Raw genomic sequence first — 18,329 nt, forward strand, 5'->3', positions numbered from 1 at the left:
ATTTCCCCTCTGATCACTACTTTGTATGCTTCCCATGCCGTGCTGACGTGCTGGACACTATCCATGTTCCTCTGCCAGTAGTTTGTCGTACATTGTTGGATTTGCTCTCGGAATGCCTTGTCTAACAGTGCTTCGCTTCTAAGTCTCCAAGTGGGTATAGGGGGTCTGGGAGCCGTTATTGTCCATGAGGTAACTATGGGGGAATGATCCGATAGCACTCTAGCCAAGTATTGTGTATCCTCGGATGTATCTAAGTGTTCCTCGCTCACCAGTAAGCTGTCGATTCTAGTGTGTACAGCGTGTGGAGGTGAGTAAAAGTAATAGGCTCTGCCTTCTGGGTGCTGGGCCCTCCAGAGGTCTCGCAGGGCGTATTATTGTAAGAGGGCATTCAATATTTTAGCGGGAGGGGAGTGGCGAGTCTGTTTGCTGTCGGATCTGTCCATGCGTGGGTCTAGGGTGCAGTTGTGGTCCCCTCCCCATATCAGCATGCCATCTCTACTTGTACTGAGCCGGGTGTACAAAGCTCGGAAAAATACCGTTGCGTCGTGGTTGGGGGCATATGTGTTCACTAGGCAGAGTTCTCTGCCTTCGATGGTGCCTCTTAACAAGGCCATTCTACCTTCGTTATCGATGTTTGTGTGTGTCAGGTTGATGGGGATGGAGGGGGCGATCCATATCAGTACTCCACGTGCGTAGTTGGAGTATGTGGTGCCTATCAGGGTCCCCCTCCAGTTTTTAGCCAATGCTGCTAGCTTTTGTGCATTCAGATGAGTCTCCTGTAATAAGGCAATTCCTATCTTGTGGCGTTTAAGGAAAGTGTGGACTCTGTGCTGGTTAATGTAACTGTTCAGGCCCCTGACATTCCAGGACATGACTTTGACTGTGTTATTCATGAATGCGGCGTGTGTATGGGTATATGGGCTGGCTGTATGGTGGCACCGCCCTCTGGTCTATCCCCATGCGGCACTGTGGCCTGTTCTGACATGTTCCTCTGCTGACTCTAGATCGATCTAATAGTCTGTGGTGCTCAAGTTGGTCCTGGATTACCCCTTTAACTAACTGAATCGGGATTTCAACAAACGGGTTTCCTTCCCTCTGAACTGTAAACTTGGCGTTTACAGTTCTGGTCTAGCGGGGTTCCCCCCGTTCTGACTTTCCCGTTTCCGCTCCATTCGACCTACGGTCTCTTGGTGCCCTACGGGCGGGTGAATTACCCTAAGAGATTCGGGGGTGTAGGACAACCCTCCGCGGTAGTGTCTGTTGCCGGGCAGTGCTCGCTCGGCCAGCTCCAAGACACTCAATGGTGCCACAATCTGCAAATTTGGGTTTCTTCATATGCTGTCTCAGAAGTCGGTTTTCATTTGGTTTTCCTAGGGGTGCCATTTTCTCGTGTTTTGCGTTGCCTTCCTTCTATGTCGGGGATCTGCTCCCTGTCCATCCATTCATTTACTTCTTCAGGTGTATCGAAGAGGTACGTTCTATTGTTCCGAATGACCTTTAGTCTGGCCGGGTACAGCAGCATGTATCGCAAGCCCGCATCTTTCAGTCTGGCCTTTATGTGGGCGTATTGGGCTCTGCTTCTTTGGACCAGGAGGGTGTAGTCCGGGTAGATTGCAATTTTACCGGAGTCTATTTCTATGCGGCCGCCAGTTCGTGAGTGGGCTAGGATCGTCTCTCTATCTTTGTAATTGAGGACTTTGGCAATTATTGGCCTTGGTGGATTCCCTGGTGGTGAGCGTTTAGTGAGGGATCGATGCGCCCTTTCAATTGTGAACCCCTGAGATAATTTCCCTGCTCCGACTTCCTGCAGCAGCAGGTTCTCCACAAAGTTTGTGGGGTCGTTTCCTTCAGTTCCCTCCGGTAGTCCGATAATTCTGATGTTACGGCGCGCGCGCCCTTCCGCCTCGTCTGCCCTGTCTTCAAGGTTCTTTACTTTTTGGGCTAGGGCATCTACCTTTTTCAAGGGGTGGGTTTTGGCTTCCGTGTTTTCCTTTACCTGAGACTCTAGTGCTTCTGTTCTGCCTGCGATAGAGTGCATGTCTTGTTTTAGCAGGTTTAAATCGAGGGCCACGGCGTCTATTTTGCCCTCCATGGTTTTTTGTAGCGCCAAGATGGCTTCTAGTAGTTGTGAGTTTGCGGGTTCGGGGGGCCCCTCCGCAGCCAAGGTTGTGGTCGTGGCATCTGGCTTGGTGACGCCCGTGGCTGCAAAGGTCTCCATTGTTGTCTGCCTTTGCTTGTCTTTTACGGACATCCCTCTGTGTGCTGGCAAGCCCGCCTCGTCCCAGTTGCAGTGGTTGCCGGCAATCCTACAGTTTGGGTACGGTTAATGTGTACCATGGCTCAGCTTGCGTGGCTGAACTATCGTGGTAATCTACATATGGGCTATAGCGATTTTCTTGTTGGGTTTTTGTGAGGGGTTGTGGACTGTATGAGCTTTAGATGGTCATGGCTCTTTACGTTGCCCCAGAGCATGTGGCCATGCAGTTCAGTTTGTGTATGTGCTCCGTGGCACGTTGTGCGTGGCAACCCAATTGCGGTGGTTTTTATGAGGCGCTAGCAGGCGGCGTACATAGAATGTCAGGCCCAAGTGTGGGTTGGCAGTCTGGGCGGGCCCCTGTTGTCCTGTGCTTGAATCTCTGTCGCAGGGCTTGCGGCCAGCCCTGTGGCTATTAAGCTGTCCTATAATGGGGACCGATCCTTTCTGAAGGCTATACCTTGGGCCTTCTCGGTCCGCGTAGCGGAATGCTGCGGGATCTTTAGCCGCTCCATGCTGGTTTCGTGTGTGGGTCTTAGCGAGGGGGCAGGCTGCGTTTTCTATGTCCTCTCCAGCCCCCCCTTTCCCTCCATACCTCTTAGTGCGGTGCCGCTCACGGGCGCACCCGATCTCCGGGTCCCGGCCTCTCTGCGTGTGCTTCCTCAGTATCTCCGCCTCCGACGGCGCTGTAGGTCCCACGCCAGGAAGGCTCTCGGATGCGGGCGCCGGTGTCACGTCGCTGGTTGCTGCGCAGTGTGCCCGTCAGTCGGCGGGGTCCGCTGGCCGGCTCCTGTCGTCTGTTCTTATCGGCTGCGGCCGGGGCAGGCCCCTGCGCCCGCGCTGCACCGCGGCGCTCGGCTCACTCGTAGTCAGCAGGCAGCCGCCATTTTCGGACTCGCGTGTTCACCCTTCGCCACAGTGTTTCTCCTCTTTGGGGGCACGCACAGGTCCCAGGCTGCCGTTGGAGGGACAGCAAGCAATTCTGAGTCGGACCGTGGGTTGTTATTATATTTTCCTTAGGTTAAGGTGCAGATTGATGGTAGTATGTTGGGCGCATCGGCGGAGCTGAGACGAAGCGCAGCTTTCTCACATGGCGGATGGCCACACCCGGTCTTCACCAAGTTAATGTTAGTGGTGGCAGCGCACCTCAGGAGAGGGGGGATTCGTGTCTACCCCTACCTGGACGATTGGTTGATCAGAGCGCGTTCTGCCGAGCAAGCACTGGATCATCTGAAAGTCACCTGCCACTTCCTCCACAAACTGGGCTTCTCCCTCAATTTCAAGAAGTCACAGATGACACCTTCCCAACAGCTTCAGTATATAGGAGCTGTACTAGACACATCCTTGGGGAAAAAGCTTGCCTCCCAAGGCGAGGGCTCAAGACATTCTTCAGATGGTTTCCAAATTCCAAAATGCCCAAAATCTCCAGGCTTACGACTTTTTAAGGTTGCTCGGCCTCATGGCATCCTGCATCTTCCTGGTGCCAGAGGCACGCTTGAGGATGAGATCCCTTCAATGGGCTCTAAAGACTCAGTGGTCCCAGTTCTCGGGTCAAATGACGCATCTTCTTCAGATTCCGAACAAGGTCAGACAAGATCTTCTATGGTGGACCTGTACAGAGAACATCCTAAAAGGAGAACTTTTTTGGCAACCATGGCCAGAGATCACAGTAGTGACGGACGCCTCACTCCTGGGGTGGGGAGCTCATGCCATGACAATCAACGGTCGTTGGTCTCTATCGGAGTCCAAACTGCACATCAACCTTTTAGAGCTGAGGGCAATCAGACTAGCGCTGAAGGCCTTCCTGCCATCTGTCAGGGGAAAGAATGTCCTGATAATGACGGACAACACAGTGGCCATGCATTACCTAAACCAAAGAGAGGGTGTGGGGGTCACTGCAGAGAGGCAACGCAGCTCTGGTAATGGGCGATTCAGGGGGGAATCTCTTTAACGGCAATTCATCTAGCCGGGGAAGAGAATATGATGGCAGATGCTCTGAGCAGGCAGAGCACGGTGTCCCACGAATGGGAACTGACTCAGGAAGTCATTCAAGAGATCTTCGCCCCTTGGGGAACCCCTCAGGTAGACCTGTTCGCAACCAGTACCAACCGAAAATGCGAAAGGTATTGCTCAAGGGAATTTCCCCCGAGAGGAGCCCTGGGGGACGCGTTCATCGTGGAGTGGAATTTCCCACTATTGTACGCGTTCCCTCCGATTCCCGTCATTCCTCAGGTCATCAGGAGGCTGACATGCTTCGGGAACCGCATGATCCTAATTGCCCCTGATTGGGCCAGGAGAACATGGTACCCAGACCTTCTAGATATGTCCCTCCGTCCTCCAATACATCTTCCTCAGAGAGAGAACCTTCTCTCTCAAATGGAAGGTCAGGTTCTCCATCCAGAGGTCAAAAAACTCAACCTTCATGCTTGGTATCTGAAAGGCTGAGATACAGGGATTGGAACCTTCCAGATGATGTTATGGAGGTGTTGCTTTCGGCAACAAAGTCTCTATACCGTTGCCGTTGGAAAAAGTTTTGCAACTGGTGCAGAGAAAAGAATGTCGATCCTTTTCTATGTTCTATTCCGGAAGTACTATCTTCTGACCCTAGCACATAGTGGTCTAAATATCGGAACAATAAAAGGTTACCTTGCGGCTCTTTCCATTTTCAAGCGCTCATCGGAAGAATGCTCCTACTTCAAAATTCCTCTGATAACACAATTCTTAAAAGGTCTCACTAATGTGTTTCCTCCTCACCCATTTCAAGTACCGATTTGGGATCTCAATTTAGTCCTAAAATTCTTAATGTGTGCTCCTTTTGAGCCTATGCACAAATGTCCATTAAGATTACTAACGTGGAAAACGGCCTTCTTAGTTGCTCTAACATCAGCAAGAAGAGTGAGCGAATTGAATTACAGGCACTGTCTTCTGGGCCACCCTATACTGTGTTCCATAAGGACAGAGTTGTATTGAGGGTTAAACCATCATTTTTACCAAAAGTAATATCTGATTTTCATTTTAGTCAGAAAATTGTTTTACCCACATTCTATCCTCCACCCCATCCTTCTAAGGAGGAGGAAAGATTACACAGACTCGATCCAAAAAGAGCTTTAAGCTTTTACATCTCTAGACTTTCCAGACTTAGAGTGTACAACCAGTTGTTTATAGGCTACACAGGAAGGAAACTGGGTCAATCGATAACAAAACAGACAATTTCGCGCTGGATTGTGCTTTGCATTTCAGAATGCTACAGATTAGCACAAAAAGACCCACCAGAAGGGTTAAGGGCTCATTCCACCAGAGGCATCGCCTCTTCCACAGCCCTTCAAAGAGGTGTTCCAATAAGGTCCATTTGCGAAGCAGCAACTTGGTCTTCACTACACACCTTCTCAAAATTCTAGAACCTGGATGCTTCCCAGTCTAGGGAGCTGACTTTTGGAAAAGCAGTGCTTTATTCCGCCATATAAAGGCATTGGGGAGAAAAAATCTGACCCCTCCTCCAGAGAAAGTATGCAAAATACTGCTTTGGGAGTCTATCTAAGATGAGGAATACGTTGGTGGACACAATCAACTCGAAGAACAAGTTACTTACCAACTGGTAACGTTCTTTCGATTGGATGTTCCTTCAACGTATTCCTCATCGCCCTCCCAACCTACACCTCTGTAGATTTTTCCGGGTTATTGCCATATCAAATCTCGCAAGGCTGATACCTGTCTGCCGGCACAATCTACACAGTACAAGATCACAGGCAAAAAAGGGGGGAAAAACAGAACTGAGGCCAACGGGCGCCGCGCGTGCTACTTATACACCTGATGAAGTCACCCTCGACGGAGGCCTTCGAGGGACCATCGATTCGACGACATTGACGCACGGCGCCTTCTGCCGAAAAAATTTCCGAAGAGCAGCAAAGCTGGATGGAATACATCTAAGATGAGGAATACATTGGAGGAACATCCAATCGAAAGAACGTTACCAGTTGGTAAGTAACTTGTTCTTCTAAAGGACCCATTATCCATACAGATCCCCTTGGCTTCACTGGCCCCAGCAGCAGCCCAAGCACAACTGGGAATTTGGACGTATTGGGAGCCTAAACACGTTGCCACAATAGGTAACTTGCTCCAAGATACCACCTCTATACCCTTTCAAGCATTAGCGGATAATACGAGCCTTATCAGGGCCAATACCTGTTGTACTGCACTATAAAAAAGGTGATTGTACGCAGATGCCCAATGAAAATGGAGATAATAGAGACACACTCTATAATCGACACCTTATATGACATTGCCGAAAGTGCACAAACAATTTCTAGGTTATATGGCTTCCTTCTGACTAGCCAACCCCCCACATATGCGACCGTAAGATCCAAATGGGAAGTGGACCTGGGAGAACCACTCAAGACACGCACTGGACAGAGATATTGCGATACCACAAAAAAGTGTCTCTTAACGCGAGACTGCAATTGATCCAATTGTTTGTGATGCATAGAGCATACTTGACTCCTCTTAGAATATCTAGATTTCCAGGAGCAATCCAACAATGCTGCCCTAGATGTGTAACCATGGAGGCAGGCATGCTACATATGTTTTGGTCATGCCCTACCGTATAGAAATACTGGGAAGGAGTGGCAGATACAATGAGTAAAGAAGGCCTTAACATGAACCCACTGTTGCCCGCAGTCTGCATGCTAGGCCGTTTCATGCGCCCTAAACATACACAATACATGTCCAAGATGAAAGACTTAGCGTTTATACTAGTTAAATCCAGGATAGCGATGACATGGAAGTCCCCGAAAGGACCTAATATAGAAGAATGGTAGCGGGATCTCAAAAAATTGGCACTCGCTGAAACAGCTGTCTGGTGGCGCGCAGCACACTTAAGCCTCTCTGACATGTGCGTAGAAATAACGTCATGGAATACACTGACACAGGCTCTGTTTGCACCACCCATATCAGTGACGGAGATAGTGTACAAACCCCCATAGATACTACTAATAGTTAAATCCTCGTAAACTAACGAGGGCATAGACTAGACACTGATTCCATAGGCAACAAGTTGGGGGGGAAGGATTGCATGTTGGGGAATAAGTATAGGTAGAGTGCAATTTCATAAATGTCAAAATGTAACTGTACATTGATAAGCATATGATTGTGCATTATACTGTTATCATACATGTGAAAAAAAAACCATAATAAAACCTGTTTAAAAAAAATGTGAAGTGGGTAGCTTCCTTAGGAATAATACATAGAATTGTCACTGGATTCGGAACTAAAGCAAATTCTGCTTCGACAATTTGCTTCAGAGGGCACAAGTCCTGTATAAAACGCCATGACTCCCTATTGCCGTTGTCACAGGGTACACCACTGTGCTGCACAGTGATTCTTATGGTATTAAGATGCCTTACTTCACTAGTGCTGCAATTGTCTCATAAATACCTTTGCTGCCTCCCTCGACAGGGTATATTGCCTGGCTCGTGGTAAAATGGGTCCTGGCTTCAGTTTTATTTTTACTGCTCCTATTCCTTTCAGAAGCCCCACGTCATAGAGACTTGTGGTCCATAAGACGCTGTGGACTTTTGCCAAGTCTTCCTCGAGAAATGTCAGCGGTGCTTGTAGCATCATCGCCATCCCCTGTGGTACCTCCCTGTAGTGTATCTTCACCCAGTATGCAATCGATTGTCAAACACTACCTCGTGATCTGATCGGTTGTCTTTGAACAGTTCTTCGTCTGTCACAGTAGTTGGCCTATACCCTTCTGCCACTGCGATCACTGGCCTTCATGCCCGTCTAGTGTCCTCTCTCCCATGTACTGCTATTCTGTCGTCTCCCACTATTACCAACTCTAATTCTAGCGGTATCGTCATCCCTTCCTTCTTTTCAAGTGGTAGTTCTGGTCTAAACATGTATTAATTCGGAAGGCGCCACATTTTTCCCTGAATTCCTGGGAGCCATGCTATTATTACTTCAGCCCTGTATCAAAATAGCTCTTCATCTGCTAGCACCCCCCTCTGTACCATGCGCCCACAATAAGCTAGAATAATTTCCCTCAAATTTAAAAGGTGGATCCCAGGTGTGGAACACACTATCCCTTTGTTAATGAATGAGATGGTCATGTTAAGTTTCCTCATAATGTCTCATCCCATTATGTTCACAGGTGTCTGTCAGGAATACAGTAAGGGTAGAGCTAGGTCATGCTTCCTTATAGAAAGTGTAAGATCGCCTGTAAAAGGAACCACTTCCATCTAGAAAATCCCTGAGCATTCATGGCGTTGCATGACATTCTATGCCTCCCCTCCCGGATGCAGGATCTAGTTGCCACTGTGTCTACAATAAAAGAGAAAGTCTTGTCACCTATCGTCACCCCTATGCGTGGTTCCTCCACCGGGTTGGGTGTAATCGGTAGGGTGGAACACATCTGGTCTGTCCTATTGAGGGTATAATGACATTCCGTCCCCTGCAAATGGGTTTCCCCCCACCACGGTCCCCCCCCCCCCCTAGTTTCCGAATTGGAGTCATTCCCATGGAGTCTGTGCATGCTAATGTCCTTTAGTTTTGTGGTGCTGTGTATGGTGTTTGTGTTATTTTGTGCCTGTGGTATCTGAGGTGTCTGCGAATTCTGTTGCGCTGGTGCCTGCATTTGTGGTGTCTGTGTCATGGATTGGTGTGTCTGCGAGTATGCGTCTGGTGTCTGTCCTTGTCGTCGCATCTGGTCCTGGGCATAATACTCAGTCTGTTCCCCTTCATATGTTGGCTGATATTGCATTTCCCCATTCTGCTACAGCACCCCTCTGCTCCTGCACACTCTAGAGATGTGTCCTACCTGTCTGCACACCCAACACTGGGGTGGTTCTCTCATTTGCCTCTGATACTCCCCAGCAAACCCTTCAGGGCCTTGCTGTACTGGTGGCCCATATCTGCGATACCCTCCCAAAAACCCCTGTTGGCTTTGTTGGATTTGGTGCTCATACCCGTGTCCCCTAGGTGCCCCCCCTCGGAACCAATGCTGCACATCCCCATACCGCATGAACCCTCCTCCCGCGGGCGGCGGTGTGTACTGTGTCTGTGGTGCGCTCTGTCCTTCATTGCTTGTGAACACTGCCCCTTCCATGGCGTATTTAGACAGTTTCTTCTGCACTAACTTCGCCTCCTCCTGCTTACTCTCCTTGCGCTTTTTCCTCACGCTTTCTTGTATTAACCTGCAGTAATGTACTATTGTACGTTGAATTTCTGACCAAGGTTTTGCCTCCATCCCCACCAACTTCTTTAGTTGCTTTTGCACCTGCTCTGGTAACCACTGACATAGTATATGATAAAATAATGCCACTGTTTTGTCCCAAAGTTCTCACGTTTCAAGTCTTCATAACTCTTGAACAGCCTGAATATATTGTAGGGGATATTCATCTTCTCTCATTTTACATGCCATGATCATGCTAATGTCTGATGTGCCTGGGTACTGCACCCATAGAGCTTGCCATATAGCCGCTCGGCAGTTTTTAAACGGCGATCCATCATGCGCCATGTTCTGGATGGTTACTCTTGGGTATCCGGCCCGTTGCCATATGTCATCGGCAGCCTCTCAGGATCGTTGCTAATAAACCCTTCATGTCCCCCACCGCTAATGTCTGACCTACTGTTATCCTTTCCATTGTGTATATGAATTTCCCCGCATCCACGGTCAACGAGGGTAGCTTACACCAGGTTTTCCTTGTCGATCTGTTGCCATGGTATATATTGAGGTCGCCTTCTCCAGTAAGGGGAACTGTCAGCCCGATCTCCCCCTCCATTCTCCCAGTGTCTTTGGTGGCAGTGAATGCCTGTGCTAATTCCCTCCTCCTGCATGCTGGAAGGTTCCTTAGTCTCTGTGTGTATGGGGTAGCGCTGTCGATGCTCCGCGATATAGACCTAGAAAGCTGTATCCTTTCATCTTTGTCACCCCACAATCCACTCCCATCCTTGCCCTATCCCCCTACCGTATCTCGGTCCGTGCCCTTCCCTAAACTTCCTTGGGCATCACTGGACTCGGGGTCTCTGCCGTCATTGTCAATATCGTCTTGGAAGCTTAGCCTTCTCAACATGGTGCCTCCCTGCTGCCCTTCCTCTGTGTCGGGCATGAGCCCACATTCCCCCCTCACCGAGGACCTGGTATTGCTTTTGCTTGGCAGCGTGGCTGCCCTGTCACACCTCTCGTTCCGTTCTCTACCTACTTGCTCTTTCCTCTCCATGTTATCCTCAAAACGTGCTAAACCAAACTTGATCCTTACTTCTCTCACTGCGCGCTCCTCCTTGCGCTGTCGCTCTCATATGAGCCGCTCTATTTTTAACTTTCTCTTCTCCCTTTTTATCTGTACTTTCCTTTCCCTTTGTTGGTCTTCCCTTTTCTTCGCTATCTCCTCTCTTTCTCTCTTTCTCCTGATCTCTCGCTGCTCTCTCTCTAATTCTTCTGCCTTTTTCTTTTCTCTTCGCTCTCTTGCGTTCATCCCTTTCCTGTTTTTCTTGCCTCTCCACTTCTTCCATTATCTCTGCCCATTCTCGTGCTTCACTATTCTCCTTACACCTTGTTGCTTCCTTCCTTTGCCCCTCCTGTTAATCCAGCTGTCTTCCCGTCTAGTTTCAGTAATATTTGTCCTCCCATCCACTCATTCGATACTATATTCTCCAGCCCCTCTCTTCTTCCCTTTGCTCCTGGGTCGCTGTCCTTTACCCTTATCTGGGTCTCACTGTGTCCCTCTTTTCCACTTTCGGCATCTGTTATTCCTCCTCCTGCTTGTCTGACCCCTTTCTGCCCCTCCTCCTTCCTGTATGGTGGAGGTGTGAATATTGGGTTTGTGTACCCCACCGATGCTCTCAATTCCTGTATCGGGTATACTCCCTGTACCCCTGCTGCTGCCCCTTTGTTCCCATGTTCAGGAGGAGGAGGAGAAGTGGGGGCTGAAGGCTTTTCGCTGGGGTCTACTGTTGGCTCAGCATCCATTGATGCCGTGCCACATTCCTTCTGTTATCCTGGAACATTTTCCAGAGCTCGAATATTGCCATACGGCTGCTCAATTTTTTTTCCCCCTTATAAACCTCTTGAATGTGTGTGTGTGTGTGTAATGGTTGCTACACATATTTGGAGAAGCTTCTGCCCATTGGTCATGGCTTAGGGAATTTACCTTCTGTGCTCTGTGTCCATTCTGTGGTGGATTTACAAATGTTGTCCTTTAAATTGTTGAAGTGATCGGCACATGTGCTGGAGGGGTGTTTCCCCCACTTTAACTCAAGTCGGAGTTTTCGACACTTCCACAGTCACTTTATAGATATACTTTATTCAAATTTTCAGCTCACAGTGCTATTCGTATTTTGGTGAGCCTCTCCGGGTCTCAATGAATACCTTGGGAGTGCTTTTTGCGCTCCTTCTCCTTACAACCTTCTGTCTCCTTGATCCCACCCAATATTCTCGCGCATGCGCCTTCCACTCACCACCTCAAAACACCAAAACTCTGTCGCACCTCCTCGTGCTTTTCACGTCCTACACATAAACCTCTATGTTGACGTCACCTCTAAAATGCAAAAGTGAAGGAAAGAAATCACTGACAGTGCTCACAATTCCATTTCCCAGTTATACCTCTATTTTAACAAATACAAAACAATATATACCCACGACTGTCGTCCTGCCTCCTAACAGGGGATACCAATATTTTATGTGTTTAATCTGTACCCACAGCGTCACCTTGTAGATAAAATGCCTCTGGGAGAATTAACCAGAAGAATTTCTGCGGTTCAAGCTCGCCTTAGTTGCTAAGCCCTATACATGGGGATACCGTCATCCATGACCCAAGCTAAAATGCCCAATTCACAGGAAATCCACTATTTACATAACTTTCTGTCATCCATACCCTTCAGTCAGTACTCTAGGCTAACCGACCTGAACGTTTTACCTCAAGATCGAATGTTCCACAACCAGTAACAAACAATATCCATCTCCGCTCCTATCTCAATTATCCTTACACTCAACAATACTTCAACAATACTCATCACCCCCCACACCCAACATCTTTTTACCACCCCCCTCAATTGCTGTGTAGCGGAGTCAATACTTCCACTCTGTGATCCACTGATGTCGTTTGGCCACCGGCTCTCCCCAAAACTGAACACCGCCCTTCTGGCCTGCTGGGCTCCTCGTGGACCATGGGCAGGATAATCTCCATGGAGGTATCCTGACGGCCTCTGCACGGGGTGCACCTCCGTGTGACTTGCGCTCCGTAGGTCACCTCACAGCCCTCCAGGTGTTGCGACGGAAGAGGCGGCTCTTTGCTGAACGGGCGTAGTGATCCATCCTCTGCTGCCCATTTGTAAACTAGGTATGCCAGAGGACCGAGGTTTGTGCTACACAGTCTCCGTTCAGCTGAGTGCTCGGGCCCAACCAACCCTCCCCTGGCAATGACAGAGGACTCAGCCAAGGGCAAGTTAAAACTGTCCTTTATTTTCCATACAAGACAGGGATCATACAAGAAAATGAATTTCCAGCAATCACAGCTCCAGAGCCCATCTCAGGAGCTTTTGTTGGCAAAGGTTGTCACAACCTAGAACCATTCACCCCAAAACCTATGAGACCATACTATTGGATGGCTGGGGTGGTAGTGCCTATAGAAGACAACTATAGATGTTAGCTAACTGGTCCTTGCTTGTCAGGTGGTCCTAAAACGTCCCCAAAAACTATCTATTACATTGTTGCAGGGTCGCAGGACTACCATTGGCCCTTGCCCATTACCCTCCACCCTAGGATGTGTGCTCCCTGATTGGCTGGAGCGGGTCTCCTCAGGCCTGGGATACTGCTCTGTTCTCCCCGCTTAGTGTACCTTCTCAAGGTGCTGAGAATGACTGTGTATTCCCATTGTTGCCATTGGCATATCCACCTAGCCTGGGAAAGTGCCTGCAGGTTGCAACGTTGTTAGACAACACATGTATCAGTTCTTGTCTTCTTTGCTGGGAACTAATCCTCTTCCCACCGCGGGTAAATGACTATTGTTCGGCTTGGCCGCATCACGTGGGTGAAGCCTGCAAAACTGAGCTTTTTGGGCTGCAATTAGTGAGGATTTATTCTGCTATTCTGTAGGTCGCCCCTTGCCACTAGAGCCAGGAATGTTCTACCCGCTTTTGTCCTTGGCTGCGAGCACTGGCCCTTTGCGTTGTGCTGCAGAGTCTGCATGTCTTTGTTACTTGTTCTGAGGTCTGTGGCTTTGTGCATTTTCACTACATTTGTTCTATGGTTTCTCTGTCTATATATGTGTTATTGTATTGCTTTCTCTTGAGGTTAGTAGTATTCTGTTCTTCTAGGTTCCTTATATGTCCCTGAAGTTCCACATGGTTAGTTGCAATAAGAGGCTGCAAGCTTGTTTTGTGTGACTCTTGCGTTTCTGCATTTCTGCATTTGGCTAATGAAAGAAATATAAGACTTTTAACAGTATGTGCATTTATATGTCCTCTATCTATAGAACTGTGTATGCGTGTTCTTCGTGTGTGTCTTTGTAACTTCGTGCAGGGATCCGAGTTTGCTTTGTGGCTAAAGTTACTATGTCATGGTGTCTCTAATGACGTCAGCACAGCTACATATCTATCGTTGGTCAACCTGGTCCAGTGTTGAGGCACCTGTATCCGCGAAAACGTCAGCTGGATAGGGTTTGAATGGTTGTCTAAGAGAACATCTTCTCACGTATGTAGAATTTATTGGCCCTCATGGGGGCTGGCCAAACAGTGACTCGCATCTCTCGCTCCTCAGTGTTTGGGCTGTCATGCGTAAATGGGTCACAAGGGGCATTCCAGCAACCCTCTCTTCACCAGTTTTTCCATAGACATTGCTTCATGATGTAGATTGAACTGAAAATCATTTTTATTTGTTGGTAGATTGTTTTTCCATCACTGTCTAGTTCTATGTGATTTCCTGGCTACCACAACACCTTACTTTGTACATTGAGAATCATGCATATCATCTAGAAACTAACTACACATTGAGGTGTAAATATCTTGTGGCAAGCCAGAAGGATTCTTGCCAGAGGACCTGGTTTACAAGTTACTGTATTTAAGTTCTTATCAAAACTAAACTACAGTGCTTGTCAGTAGACAAAAGAAAAATAGTCCTTGGTCCACACCTATTCACTAAACGGGCTCTATCACTTAGAAAAAAGGTAAAAGAAAATGAGTGTCCTTCACTTGGTGTTAACCACAATCTCTCTCTGGCATTCCAGGCATTCTTCCTGGATCTGGATCTGAATTCACTCTGTATCTGTAATTAACAGTTCTCCTTATTCAACAGTTCTTGTCAGTCTGTCAAAGTTACTCAAGTGTCCTAAGTTCAACAATAAAAGCGTGAAGTTCCTGCAAAAACAAACGTTCCACATTTCTTTAGTTGGAGGGATATTTCCCCTGATCCTTCTCAGCATCTTTCTAAATACCAGAGTTGGGTGCCTCCGGGTTCTTCTTTTGTCTACTCTCAACTTTGCTTATGGGCCCTGGTGGTTCTGTTGGGTTCTTCAGTACCAATGTCTCCAGTGTGATCTCTCTGGGATAGGGGTCACGCCTATTTCCATCTGGTTCTTTTACTTCTCAGGGCCCCTGTGATTTTTCTTGAGGTTTATAATGGTCGGGTTTCTGAGGTCCCCACCACCCTTTTCCTTGTCTCGTGTTTTCTTTCTTATCTGACCCATGTGACTCTCGTGGGGGTTTAGGGAAGTCCTTTCTTCTTCCGTCCCCCTTGTACTTTCTCTTATCCCTCTGGGGTATTGGTGACCCACTTTTCTATTTGTTTTTTTTTCAACTCTTGGTACAGATGTCAGGAGCCTCTGCGAGCCCCTCATATCTGTTCTTTCCTTTGCTTATTGGGCCCCCCTGGCTCCATCGGGTTCCTCTGTACCATGTCTCATCTAGCTCTGAGCCCCTTCCTTCTTCCCCACTCGGTCTTTTCTCTCTGCCTCCCTCCAACATTCGTATTTCACGTACCTTTCGTGTTGTAGGGTTGTACTTCAGGGTGGATGTGTTATCCCAAAATACCAGTGCACGGTAGTGTTCGAGGGGAATATAGAATAATCCACTCGGCGGTTATCCAGGGACTTCCTGAAGAAGTTATATTGGGTAGAGATTTCCCCACTTTCTTCACCCTTCCGAAAGAGATGCCCAATTCCCCTAGAGATTTCCTACCTCCAAAAAATTGGCAGAGGGTCTGGGACTGGACAAACCGATTCTTATGACCCTATACTCCATCAAAGGTCAACTCAGAAATATCCAGACCCAATCCTTCACACCTATTTATATATAGGGTATAAAAATAAAAATGTCATGTGAGATCCCGTAGACATATCTACCCTTCGTTCCCCCCCAGAGTTCAACGGAAGTAGGACCCTGGAAGAAACCAGGCATGTCTACCTCCCATAGAGGAAGGATATTTGGGAAACCAAAGGGTGTCTCACTGCTCAGTCGCCGGGGCACTGTCATCCAGGTGGCCAGGACACACCCATCGCCTTTGGATCCAGTTCCTGGGGGTGGACCAGTGCTGGAGGATCACCTGGATGAGGGGTTCCCGGGGAGTGGGAGTGGGGCACCCGGAGGAGAGACGCGGTATCCCGGTTCCCATTTCCCTGTAAAACCCACTCATTCCATGTACTATCTAGGAACGTTATCTCACACCCACCCCCCTTTTCCTACACACACTCTGCTGCACGGACAAAGCGCTTCAGGGAAAGATAGACTCGCACACAACCAGTCCGTTCGACATGTCCCAATATTGGTTCCATGTGATAATTCTGCAGCAAAAATATTGCGATACAAAAATATTGCCATATTTTTGCGGCAAAATCCACAATGGAACCTGCGGGGGGGGACCCCCGCATCATTTTTTAATGTGCAGGGGACATCCCCGCAACCCCCGCGCCCACATAATATCCCCAATAAAAATATCACCTATGCCGAACCAAATGGCCATATTTACGGCGATATTTTTGTTCGGGATATTAATACCCGATACCCCAATATCAGGGTCAGGCACTTAACCTTAATAACTCGCACCTAATTCCTGTTACCTTTCACCACTGGGATAAAAGGCGGAGCATGAGAGCACCCAGAGAGCAAGGAGAGAAGGGCAACCGAAGCGAGCAAGTCCAGCAGAACGGAAGGGCTGGAAATCCCGGTAAGGCGATGCGACTATTGAAGCAGAGAACACGGAATAAGGAGGCGAATTAAAAAAGCTGTGGTCCTACCAGCTGCAAGGTGAAAGTCACTGCAGAATCCCAAAGGGGCAACACACTGCCACTGCAGAAGGTCACGGCGGTACCTCCTCCATGTGCGGCGTGAGGACTTGAAAGGAGGCTAGCCTTGCTGGGCCAAAAGCCTCAACAGACACGAAGGAGTTGTTAAACTATCAGCCGCTGAAGGAGTTGTTAAACTATCAGCCGCTGCCTGTGAGTGAAGAGGGAAACCGGCTTGTGTTAATAAATGAAAAGGACGTTATCATTTGAAGTGCTTGTTAGGTTGTTGAGAAACGTGAGTGAGAGCACATTGTAGCAAGAAGGAAGAATGCTGAGATTGTGCGTGTGAGAGAAGCTGCGAAAGAAAATAACTTACAAAGGAGGCAAATATTCAAAGTGATCACATCAGGAGAAAGTCAAGGGTACAAGCCTCCTCGTACAGTCAAAGTCTTTGACAAAAAGTGAAAGGAACTGCAGTTACCAGAAGGCCTCAGGAGAGGATGCCAGTATAAACCTTTGACCTGTATACATATTGTAGGTTGCATGTAGGATGCCAGCCGTAAGAAAGAGAAGCTTGATTGTGAAAAGTAAACACACTAGCTACCATTTAACAGTCGCCCAGCGAGACGCGATCGCCTGTTGGAAGTCTCTGTATCGAACTGGCAAGAACATAAAAGTGAAAGATTGCAAATGAACAAGTGTGATGCTGGCTGTTTGAAGGCTCGCGCCCGATCGAGGGAAGCCAGAACTGCCTACAGAGGAAGGTCTGAGCCCAGAGGAGGTGGGGGGGGGAGCTGAGTGAACTGATGAAAGTGAATTTAAAAATTGTTTAAAAAGATGTTAAGAGTTCCTGAATGCTGTAAGCTTATAGAACTGGTAAAGTTAACTGAACCATGATTTGAAGGCTACAGTGAACCCGATGGAGGGATGCCAAGTGAAAGCAAGGGAAAGTGAATCCCGCATTTTGATAAAGTGATTGAACAGTGGTGTAAAGACGAAGGTGAACCCAACGAAAGGGTACCACGAGAAAGCTGCAGAAGAGGGGAATCCCGCATAGTGAGAGTTTTGGAAAAGTCTTGTGTTGCCATGTAAGAGATATTGATTCGAGGGATCCTTTTTTTTTGTTGGAAGAAATGGCTTCCTGATGCCTATAGACTCAAGGGGTGATGACAGTAGTGCCACTGTTCCGCCTTGTCCCGTGATGCAACATGGGGAAGGGAGAGTATTAGTTCAGCAGTCCTGTACTACCGAAACCCTTTTGGACATTTCAGTTTGCATTACCCTCTTTTGTTATACATATCATTGTCCTGCACCCTTTAGTTATATAGAGTAAGGATTTGGCAATAGGTTTATTAATATATGCCATTTTGTTTTGACATGACACCACTTGGACAGCGTTTTCTTTACTTAGATTGTGGTAGCTTGCTCCCATCTTAGATTTAGGTTTAGATTAGGTGTTTTTCTCACCCATATACTGTTAAATAAACACCCTTGGATTATACTCCTTGTGTCTGTCATGCTTCCGATAAACATGCCTTCCTTACAACAGACAACATGATCCGAAGAAGATTGTCCTATTTAATTTCACTGGGTTTTTGTGATGTGAATGTTTGGGAAATTTGCCTGCACAGGGTTGGTTGAGATCTACCCCTAAAAACGAATAATAAAGTGGCATGATCGGTCATAAGTAGATTCAATGTTTTATTACTTTGCTTTAAATGTGTTTGCAAAAGAATCTGAGTGAAGTGTACCCTAATTTATGTGTAGAGCTGTAAACAATTTGTACAAAGTCTGAAATATGCATGGAATCGGACTACACGTTAAAATCAAAAAGTTTACAGTATTTGTGAAAACTACAGTAGTTC

General features: G+C 47.8%; 1 protein-coding gene across 1 annotated transcript in view; it reads left to right on the forward strand.

Annotated features, from left to right (window-relative positions):
- CARF (calcium responsive transcription factor) overlaps positions 1–18,329 on the forward strand; it is a 1,085,705-nt gene that overhangs the window by 233,641 nt on the left and 833,735 nt on the right. The window lies entirely within an intron of this gene.

The sequence above is a fragment of the Ambystoma mexicanum genome, chromosome 9, assembly GCF_040938575.1.
Source record: "Ambystoma mexicanum isolate Mex_15411 chromosome 9, UKY_AmexF1_1, whole genome shotgun sequence".
Classification (NCBI taxonomy): domain Eukaryota; kingdom Metazoa; phylum Chordata; class Amphibia; order Caudata; family Ambystomatidae; genus Ambystoma; species Ambystoma mexicanum.